We start from the raw sequence: 10,937 nt of genomic DNA, 5'->3' as shown, positions 1-10,937 counted from the left end.
CGCAGGAACTAATCATAGGACACCTGACTAGTTTTGAAAAATCTCGCTCATTTTTCAAAATAAACTATGTCTAAAGCCTGGTCACAGCCTGAGGAAGCCATTGGAAAATGAATATGGTTGATACCCCTTTAAATGGAAGAAAGACGGGCCAGGAAACACAGATAAATATAAAAATAATCACTTCCGGGTTAGATTTCCTCAGGTTTTCGCCTGCAGAATCAGTTTTGTTATACTCACAGACAATATTTTGACAGTTTTGGAAACTTTGGAGTGTTTTCTATCCTAATCTGTAAATTATATGCATATTCTACAATCTGGACCTGAGAAATAGTCAGTTTACCTTGGGAACGTTATTTAACCCTTTCATGCGTGAGTTCCAAATATCTGTAACGGTCGCCCCAGCGTGAGTTGTTTTATGCACGTGATGTTAGAACGTTCTCTCCAATTCCAGAATGTGATTGTTATGTAACAGTACATTTAATCTGCGCTGCCCTCAAACCAAAGCACGCCGCCTGTTTTATTTGTCAATTTTAAATTATTTTCTAAACAGTTTTTTATTTTATAATAACAGTTTGAAATGAGGTGTGTTCCGCCTCATTCATTCACATAAAAGTAGTCATTTTTACTTTTGCGGACCAATTAATTTTTTTTACATTTCTGACCCGGACAAAATTCCCCAAACACTTCTCAATTGTTTGTGCAGTTCAAGTCTGCAGACATTTACTCATCTGCCGTCCTGCATACACGTGTTCATATTTTCCACCTGTCGCCTGCATCGCAATCAAAGTTGTTTTCGTTACCAATAATAACTTTGGAAATGTGTGCGTTTCTATCAAAGTGCCTTATTACGTTATAATAGTTTCTGCATGTCGTGTTATGTCGTTTCTACTGTAGCATCATGTTTTTGTGTATATTCATTATAACCGCGGACACGCGATGTAACGTTACTCATTTCATAACATGTATGGTGATATACCCAATGCTTAGGTATCTAGCTACAGTCTTATTAGCTCTGGAAAACAATGCTAATTGCGTCACGGATGTATTAGCATGTGTTGTATGTTGAAGCTACCCTGGCCTTTTGACTCCCAAGTGGCACAGCGTCTCAGTGCTAGAGGCGTCACTACAGACACCCATCTTCAAATCCAGACTGCGTTTCTATCAAAGTAAGTGCCTAATTACGTTATAATAGTTTCTGTGTCGTGTTATACCGTTTCTACTGTAGCTCACTGTGTGTATGGAGCATAATATATTTGTGTATATTCCTTATAACCGCGGACACGCTAGGTAACGTTACTCATGTTACTCACCTTTTATGGTGTTATATTCAATCGTGCTTATGTAGCTAGTTACATTATTCTATTAGCTCTGTAAAACAATGCTAAATGCGTCAGAAGTATTGGCATTTTGTATTTTGACGCTACCCTGGAAAAATATCTTATACCACTTGGTCGTTTTCTGAGTTCATTCCACAAAGCTGTTTATCATGTCGGCCTTATCCACTGCCCCCATTTTGAGGTAATAGTCAAGCACGCAGTCTGGTTTGATGTTTCTCTGTCTGGTTTGTTTCTCTCTCCCGTCAGGTGGTTCACCTTCCCTGTGGCCGACATGGTTGCTGTATGGACAGTGGAGAGGACATGGACGTCTCGTTTGTCATGGCACTTTACTGCCAGCTGTTGACATCTCTTGTTTTGTATAACGGGTCATTTAGGATGGCAGTAGCGTTGATGATGAAATGCAGTCATAGCAGCAGAACTAGAAAGCAGTCTTGGGAAAAGAGGGTGGCAAAGAAGGGAGTTGCAAACATAGCATCTCTGCTCCAGTATTCTCTTAGGGAGTTCTTCTTTACTGTCACCAGGAATGTATACATTTCACTAATTGTGGTTGTCCCCCCACTCCTGGTGTAACAGTATAACTTTACGTCCGTCCCCTTGCCCATACCCGGGCGCGAACCAGGGACCCTCTGCACACATCAACACCACGAAGCATCGTTACCCATCGCTCCACAAAAGCCGCGGCCCTTGCTGTGCAAGGGGAACCACTACTTCAAGGTTTCAGAGCAAGTGACGTAACTGATTGAAACGCTATTAGCGCGTACCCGCTAACTAGCTAGCCATTTCACATCCGTTACACTGGCTCTCTCTTATCCTGTAGCTCCAAGGCATAGCGATTGGTCTCTACTATGTCTCCCACTAGCTCCTCTGTCAGAAACAACTTGAAGCACTCTGCCTCAGATGGAAATGGCAAGGGGCGTTGCACTCCAGACTGGGACTCAACACAATCAGCAGGGCCAGGAGGGGTGAAATGGCTGGCAGCCTTCCAGCTACCACAGAACTCCTGTACTTCATCCACTGTCAGTCTGCCACCATCACCACCAGCATCTTCTAATGGAACTGGGACTTTGTCAGTGGACAAGGGGTCCTCAGATTCAGGGTTCTCAATGGCTACAAGGTTGGGGGGCAGCTCCTCACTGTCAGAATCTGATTCCTGACTTTCAGACTCAAAATCTCCAGAATTTCCACATTTGTGAGTTGTCTCCTTTTGAAAGTTATTGCTAATGCTACAGCTTAGCTCACTATCTACATACATAAACAACAACACTGAATGGTTTAGAGTGAGAGGGTACGTGGTTGACTGCCGGCACGCGCCACTTGTCTCAATAAATCACTATCAGAAAATGTTTTGTGTGGCAATTATTTGTGTATTTACTGATTTATTCACATGTTTTCAATTCTATGTGACAAATCATGCATTCCGATTCTTGCACAGATTGTAATGGGCACATATTATGTGTGTAAAATACTTTTTTGAAGGTTGTACTGATTATGATGAGCTAAGCTAATTCCAGCTGTGTAGCCATGTTTGTTGACATACAATGCATTCTGGGTTTCACGTAATCGTCTGTTTGACCAAAGATGTTATAACAAAATGAGGTGAGTAAGAGTTCACTCATTTTTTGAGGACTTCCGGAAATGAAGGGTGGGATGTGAACGACAGTGATTGACACACCCCTTCAACATGCATACTATAAACAGACCAAACTCATCTTGTCTTCTCTTATCTTCGTTTTCTGTGAGGAACAAATGCATGGCTGCGCGCTGAAACTAATCGTCGGATTACTTTCGATTTCTATAAAGTGTTTTACCTAATTATTTCGATCAATGGTGAGCTCACCCGTGATGTGATTAATTATACATAATAATTGCTATTAGCTAATTCATATTGTAGTTTATGTCAGCCGAGAGTTAGAAAATATTACTGCTTGTGTTGGGTCAATCTTTCCTCAGTTAGCGCTTGGACAAATGTAGCCTACATTTTTCCGGTTAGGATGATTGTGTTATGCTATATATACTTCTGTGAATATCTGAACATTGCATTCCAAAATAAACTGCTCACATTCTGGACAACTTTGTAAGGACTGTGTTTGTGTAAATAGTTTCTGAAAAAAGTGTGGCCAGCTCAAATGCTGATTGTTGCGTCATTCGAAACTGGCCGTTCTAAACGAGCGTTCTAAATGAGTGTTCTAATCACACGGGTGTGATCGTACGCTTCAGGGACCACTGTAGAACGATCACACCCGTGTGATGGTACGTGTGAAAGGGTTAAAATAAAATAAAAATTCTGACCCCTAGCGTCAAGAGTTAAGGAGAAGTGTATCTGAAGGTCCATGCATAACACTTGAATTTTCATCAACATTTATAATGAGTATTTCTGTGAATTCATGTGGCTCTCTGCAAAATCATAGCATGTTTTTGAACTACTGAACATAACGCACCAATGTAAAATGAGATGTTTGGATATAAATATGCACTTTATCGAACAAAACATACATGTATTGTGTAACATGAAGTCCTATGAGTGTCATCTGATGAAGATCATCAAAGGTTAGAGATGAATTTTATCTCTATTTGTGCTTTTTGTGACTCCTCTCTTTTGGCGGGAAAAATGGCTGGCGTTTTCTGTGACTTGGTGGTGACCTAACATAATCGTTTGTGGAGCTTTCGCTGTAAAGCATTTTTTGAAATCAGACACTGGGGCTGGATTAACAAGAATTTTATCTTTAAAATGGTGCCTAATACTTGTATGTTTGAGAAGATTTCTGTTGATTTGTATTTGGCGCCCTGCTATTTCATTGGCTGTTGGCGAGTTAACCTGTCCTAGACAGGTGACTCTTGAGGACAGCCACAGGAAAGGAAGACCCAGAGAGCCAGTTTCATCATAGCGCTTGATGTTTTTTGTGACTGCACTTGAAGAAACTTTCAAAGTTCTTGATATTCTGCAGATTGACTGACCTTCATGTCTTAAAGTAATGATGGACTGTTGTTTCTCTTTGCTTATTTAAGCTGTTCTTGCCATAATATGGACTTGGTTTTTCACCAAATAGGACTATCTTCTGTATACCACCCCAATCTTGTCACAACAAAACTGATTGGCTCAAACGCATTAAGAAGGAAAGAAATCCCACAAATTAACTTTTAACAAGGCACTCCTGTTAATTGAAATTCATTCCAGGTGACTACCTCATGAAGCTGGTTGAGAGAATGCCAAGAGTGTGCAAAGCTGTCATCAAGGCAAAGGGTGGCTACTTTGAAGAATCTCAAATCTTTGTTTAACACTTTTTCGGTTACTACATGATTCCATATGTGTTATGTTTTGATGTCTTCACTATTATTCTACTATGTAGAAAATAGTCAAAATAAAGAAAAACCTTTGAATGTGTAGGTTGTCCAAACTTGACTGGTACTGTATGTAATGACCTTGTAACGGGTACAGGTATGTATACATTCAGGTACTTAGCATTGTTCATTCTGCTTTCCACAAACATAACTAAATATGTAGTTTATAATGTACTGCATGTACTTGCTTGCAACAGGGAAATTGTGTACATTTTCACTGGGATTTACTTTGGTAAACTTTGAACAATTCTTGTTTTATATAGTTTGTTGTTGATGTGTTATTATGGGTGGCTTCATGAGGATATATCATGATTCGGCTGTTCTGGAATCTGAGGGTTTAAATGCTGCAGATGGAGCGATGACCTTTTCATTTGCTCCATACAAGATTGATTACCTGCAAGTTCCTTGACATAGTACAGAAAGTGTAGTTGTTAAAGGCAGTACAGGACCTCAGAGTTAGCAGAATCAACCAACCTCCAAACTCTCTTAACTGGTACAGAGGCCTTTTAAAGTGGGCAATTGGTAACTCCTATTAGGTTATACTGTACTTCGCCTCTATTTTGTGATTCCTTCCCCTGTCCATCTCTCCCCCAGCTATTCTTCACATGCTGTTCTAGGCCCTGGCATTTCAACATGACCCTTGAAAAACATTGGCTAATTAGTTCCCAAGGAAGCCACAATCCATCTTCCTGAGCTAGTGCTGTGTCCACCTCCCCATTCATACTCTCTCAGACTGAAATTAGAATGTCTCAAACTCCAGCCAGGGGCCTCGCAGAGAGAATAGACAAAACATTTTCACCACTGGACACGGAGAAAGCTTCTGGCCAGGTAAGATACCAAAATAAAGAGTGTAAAAACAGAGAAAAAATAGTAATACTTCTATATTTTTTTACAGATATATTGTTATTCTGACCAAATGCTTTATTACAAATGCATCACTGAGCGTCAGCTGCAGCCATACATTCTCCTAACAAATCCTATGTTGGTCCATCCCCTGTCATCATTTTCCAGGATTCTGTGTCAAATGAAGTAGCACTGGGTCAATATATTTCAATGGCTTTTCAAACTAGTATACCAAATCAAATCAAATCAAATCAAATTGTATTAGTCACATACACATGGTTAGCAGATGTTAATGCGAGTGTAGCGAAATGCTTGTGCTTCTAGTTCCGACAATGCAGTAATAACCAACAAGTAATCTAACCTAACAATTCCACAACTACTACCTTACACACACACACAAGTGTAAAGGGATAAAGAATATGTACATAAAGATATATGGATGAGTGGTGGTACAGAACGGCATGGCAGATGCAGTAGATGGTATAGAGTACGGTATATACATATGAGATGAGTACTGTAGGGTATGTAAACATAAAGTGGCATAGTTTAAAGTGGCTAGTGGTACATGTATTACATAAAGATGGCAAGATGCAGTAGATGATATAGAGTACAGTATATACATATGAGATGGGTAATGTAGGGTATGTAAACATTATATTAAGTGGCATTGTTTAAAGTGGCTAGTGGTACATTTTTACATAATTTCCATCAATTCCCATTTTTAAAGTGGCTGGAGTTGAGTCAGTATGTTGGCAGCGGCCGCTAAATGTTAGTGGTGGCTGTTTAACAGTCTGATGGCCTTGAGATAGAAGCTGTTTTTCAGTCTCTCGGTCCCTGCTTTGATGCACCTGTACTGACCTCGCCTTCTGGATGATAGCGGGGTGAACAGGCAGTGGCTTGGGTGGTTGTTGTCCTTGATGATCTTTATGGCCTTCCTGTGACATCGGGTGGTGTAGGTGTCCTGGAGGGCAGGTAGTTTGCCCCTGGTGATGCGTTCTGCAGACCTCACTACCCTCTGGAGAGCCTTACGGTTGTGGGCGGAGCAGTTGCCGTACCAGGCGGTGATACAGCCCGACAGGATGCTCTCGATTGTGCATCTGTAGAAGTTTGTGAGTGCTTTATGTGACAAGCCGAATACCATATAGTATATCCAAACCTGCAGATACAGTAGGCTGGTAGTTATTTTTCCTGGAACACTTACCCATTGTTCTTATGATTCCTGGAATGCCTGCCAATGGATCCAAGAGCACAATGAGGAGAGGAAATCTAGATATGAATCCCAATAAGGAGCATCTTCATTTGGACATCAAAGACTGTGTTTAGACAAAATAACACTTTATTTACTGCCCTTGTTTACGTTGTTTTACAAGTGTTACATTTCATGAGCCCCACCTGTTTTAAGCCCCACATTTTTTCCAGTAAAAAAATATAAAAATTGTGTGGGGGGGGGGGGGGGGGGGGAGGCTTGCCTGTTTTTCATGTTATTTTGGCATTAATACGGTCATTAATACAGGTCACATGTCAGTTTGCAAACAATGTAAAAAAAAAAATATATCATCGGGTTAATAAAGCCGCATGAGTAAGGCAGCTCCAAAATGCAAGTGTTTCAGCCTACCTCAGTGCTTTCTGTGGTGGGGCTAGCCATCAGAAAATAGGAGCGTTGCGCCATGATTGGCTCAGTGTTTTGACACTCATGGGGACACTATGTCACGGCCAAGTAGTAAGGGTGGACATAGAAAATTCAAGCCCTTTGGCTCCTGCCGTAGAATTACATGAGTAGTGCCCTTCCAAAAAGCCTCAAGGTCATTGGCCACAGATAAAATGATGTCAAATCACATTATATGTACAGTAGCTTTGATTGGACTGATCATGTCAACATCTTACTTTCAAAATCTTAGCTAGCAGTCATCATCATGAATCAACTCGACAATCTACTTGCAAATCGTTTTTAATCCTTGTCATATGAAGATAAATAATGATGAGAAATTATAGATAAAACGTATCGGTGCTCAACGGCGATTGGACATAAACATTACACAACAAGTTGGAAATCTCAAATTCAACAATGAGGGGTTTGGGAGGAATCGGTCGCAGTGGCTAACTGCAAGCATTGCAACTAGGATGTCGGGAATAAATGAACTCAGACTGGGAAAATACGTTTTGAACGGTCATCCAAATCCAACTCGGAATTGTAAATCTAGCCTCTTTTTCTTTCTTTGATGACAAAATTTCCCCATGAAGTACGGCTGCGCCACCTTCCTGTTCAAGTGAGCACATCACAACAAGGTGAGTCCAAAAATGTCTTATATGCTGCTGCATAAATTATGTAATATGCAAGGGAGATATTTATACTGTAGATAAGAAAGAAATACTAAATGTATCTTGTGTAGTAAGCTTTTAGTAGCACATGTGCTTCACCCTAATAATTTGGTCTGTTTTCACCTCTTAATTTCGCCTAATGTTACTGTTTTGACTCAATGGTGCACATGTAGCCTTTAACCTGTTTTTGAGAAATGTAATCATTGCATATTGTAAGAGCTTTCATTATCTGGTTATATGCCCCCTTTATTTATCCTACGGTTCTGACTTGGTGTACAGGGAAAACACTGTAAGAACGTCCCATGTTCTGAATTCTGTCGCTGTACATTTCAAAAGCGCTGAACATACAGATATTGACTACGCCTGTCCTGGCTCGTTCATTAATGTCTTAATCGAAATTATGGATTGCCTCTTATCTGCTTGCCGTCCCCTTTTGCCATAGTTTGCACATCTCAATTGTCAGTAGAAACCACATTTGTTTAAGCAAGTCAGCCATATCAGCTATGTTTTTTTTAAAGCCAGTAAATGAGGCTGAATGAACTGTTTTGCTGCCAGACAAGGCTCTGCTGATAGCTAGGTGTAGCAGGTGTTGGGACTGCTGTTGGGACTCTGCTGGTGGGGCAGCTTTATGTAGGCCCTAACAGTTTGTGGGCACTGTTTGTCACCACAATTAATGTATTGTTTAGTGTTGTGTTGTTTAGTGACTTTGCTGGCATGCATCCCACTTAGATTATTTTTTTTTCCCACCAAGATTCACATGCTAAAATCTTCACTGCTTACCATTGACCCAAGCCTACAGTGATTTAGAAAAACATGATATTACTGTTACTGTGTCATTCATACAGTACGGCAGATACAGGGAGAAATGTATATTTATGAATGCAAAATGACCATGGCCATGTGTCTTGTTACCTGTAATCTGAGAACTTAAAGTTTCCCACTCATCCTCCTGTATTTCTATGAGTAAATGTATTTAGTGTAAATGAAAATGTGATATGCTATAGTAATCTGTATCATTCATTCAATCAAAATGATGCTTTGTTTGTCAACATGGCCATCATCATATCTTTTCAGGTAGACCATTTTACACAACACAATTTTACTAAAATTCTAAATCCCGAACAGCTCTGTATGTATTTTTCCCTCTTTCTCTCCTGCAGTGCACTAGAATTTGTGTTGATTCATATAGTGTTCTGAGACTGCCTACTGTTTTTGAAAAAGTGATCCCTCAACGCATCACTTACATACAGTACCCCTCATTCATCCCCTTTACAATACAAGAATATCCTCTGCAAAGTACATTTTGTAAATAAAAACAATCAGATCTTAACATGACCACGGTATAATGTTACTTCTTGTCCCATTTCGATTTCCATAAATATTTCCTTTATTTGGTTGTAATAACATTGCACAGTATGGGTGCCCATTTAACGTGAAAATAAGCTTTAGGCCTATTAAGTATGGCTTACCATTATCTCAATTTGTCAGTACTGGAAAATTAAAGAAGCATGCAGAATTTGCCGAATGCTTTGTTTGGATTAATGGTGCTGCAGTCCAGTGCACACACATTCACGTGGTTATTACTATCAATAAGAAGCTGAGGGTAGCGAGATGAGTGGGTCTGGTCCCTTTAGCCCATTTAGTCTGATAAAGTCAGGCAGAGACAGCGACAGGGTTATGGATAGAGATTCCATGATGGAAAGCAGAGGAAGATGAAAGAAAATGTAGGTCTGTGATGCAGGCAAGCAACCAATGCTGACAAAAGGCATTACCTTTTAATGTGTATAGTGGGTGGGGGATCTTCTCTTGTAAGAGCTACCAACTGCATTGCATCTCAATTGTTGTTTTCAGCATAGTGAAAGAACAACTTAATGTACTGTTTGGGTCTACACTGAGTGTACAAAACATTAGGAACACCTTTCTAATATTTAGCTGCACACCCTTTTGCCCTCAAAACAGCCTCAGTTCGTCTGCCATGGAATATAAGGTATTGATAGCGTTCCACAGGAATGGTGGCCCATGGTGACTCCAATGCTTCCCACAGCTGGATGTCGTTTGGGTGGTGGACCATTCTTGATACACGCGGGAAACTGTTGAGCGTGAAAAACTCAGCAGCGTTTTAATTCCTGACACACTCAAACTGATGCGCCTGGCACCTACTACCATACCCCGTTCAAAGGCACTTAAATATTTTGTCTTGTCATTCACCCTCTGAATGGCAGACATACACAATCCATGTCTCAATTGTCTCAAGGCTTAAATATCTTTCTTTAACCTGTCTCCTCGTCTTTATCTACACTGATTGAAGTAGATTTAACAAGTGACATCAATAAGGGATCATAGCTTTCTCCTGAATGCACCTGGTCTGTCTATGTCATGAAAAGAGCAGCTGTATCTAATGTTTTGAACACTCAGTGTATGTGTAGCCATAAAAAGGTGGTTGGATGAATTGTCAGCCACAACCTCATCCCATGATCACTGACTAAAACCCATGGATAGTATGTACTTGGCAAGTTTCACAGTCTTCAACATCTTGAAACAGCAACACTGAGGAAGTTAAGTAAAAACTTTTTTAAGGGGTCTGTGGCACTGTTAGGGGCACCATGGACAGTGTCGTGCAATGCATTGCTACTGAACAGATCCAAGTTCATGTACATCACAGCTCAATGCAGCACCACTCTGAGGAACAGCACTTCTGTCCAGGATTTCTAGAAGCCCACTCATTTCCTTAGTCATAAATCCTCTCTGGGATAGGGTCTAGTTTCCTGAATTTCCGCCTGACTGACGTGCCCAAAGTAAACTCCCTGTTATTCAGGCCCAGAAGCCAGGATATGCATATAATAGAAAACACTTTGAAATTTCTAAAACTGTTAAAATAATGTCTGAGACTATAACAGAATTGATATGGCAGGTGAAAATCCCCCCAAAATCCAACCAGAATAATTTTTGGGGAGGTCCCAGGCTCTTATAATGAAAAACTATTGTTCCTATGTAAATCCGTCTCCCAGATTGCAATTTCTATGGCTTCCAATAGAGGTCGAGAGTCTTTATTCAAGGTTTCAGGCTTGGTTTTTGAAAAACAAGCAAGAATTGAGTTTG

At 40.3% G+C, this 10,937-nt stretch overlaps 1 long non-coding RNA gene across 1 annotated transcript; it reads left to right on the top strand.

Annotated features, from left to right (window-relative positions):
• Positions 1 to 903: 903 nt before the first annotated feature.
• On the top strand, positions 904 to 2,678 carry LOC139558541 (uncharacterized). The gene is made up of 2 exons (XR_011671594.1): positions 904 to 1,166; positions 1,584 to 2,678. It is a non-coding gene; the product is annotated as an uncharacterized lncRNA (long non-coding RNA).
• Positions 2,679 to 10,937: the final 8,259 nt, after the last annotated feature.

This window comes from Salvelinus alpinus, chromosome 2 (assembly GCF_045679555.1).
Source record: "Salvelinus alpinus chromosome 2, SLU_Salpinus.1, whole genome shotgun sequence".
NCBI classification, from domain to species: domain Eukaryota; kingdom Metazoa; phylum Chordata; class Actinopteri; order Salmoniformes; family Salmonidae; genus Salvelinus; species Salvelinus alpinus.
Note: the sequence above shows the minus strand (reverse complement) of the source record. Positions and strands in the feature narration are given on the sequence as shown.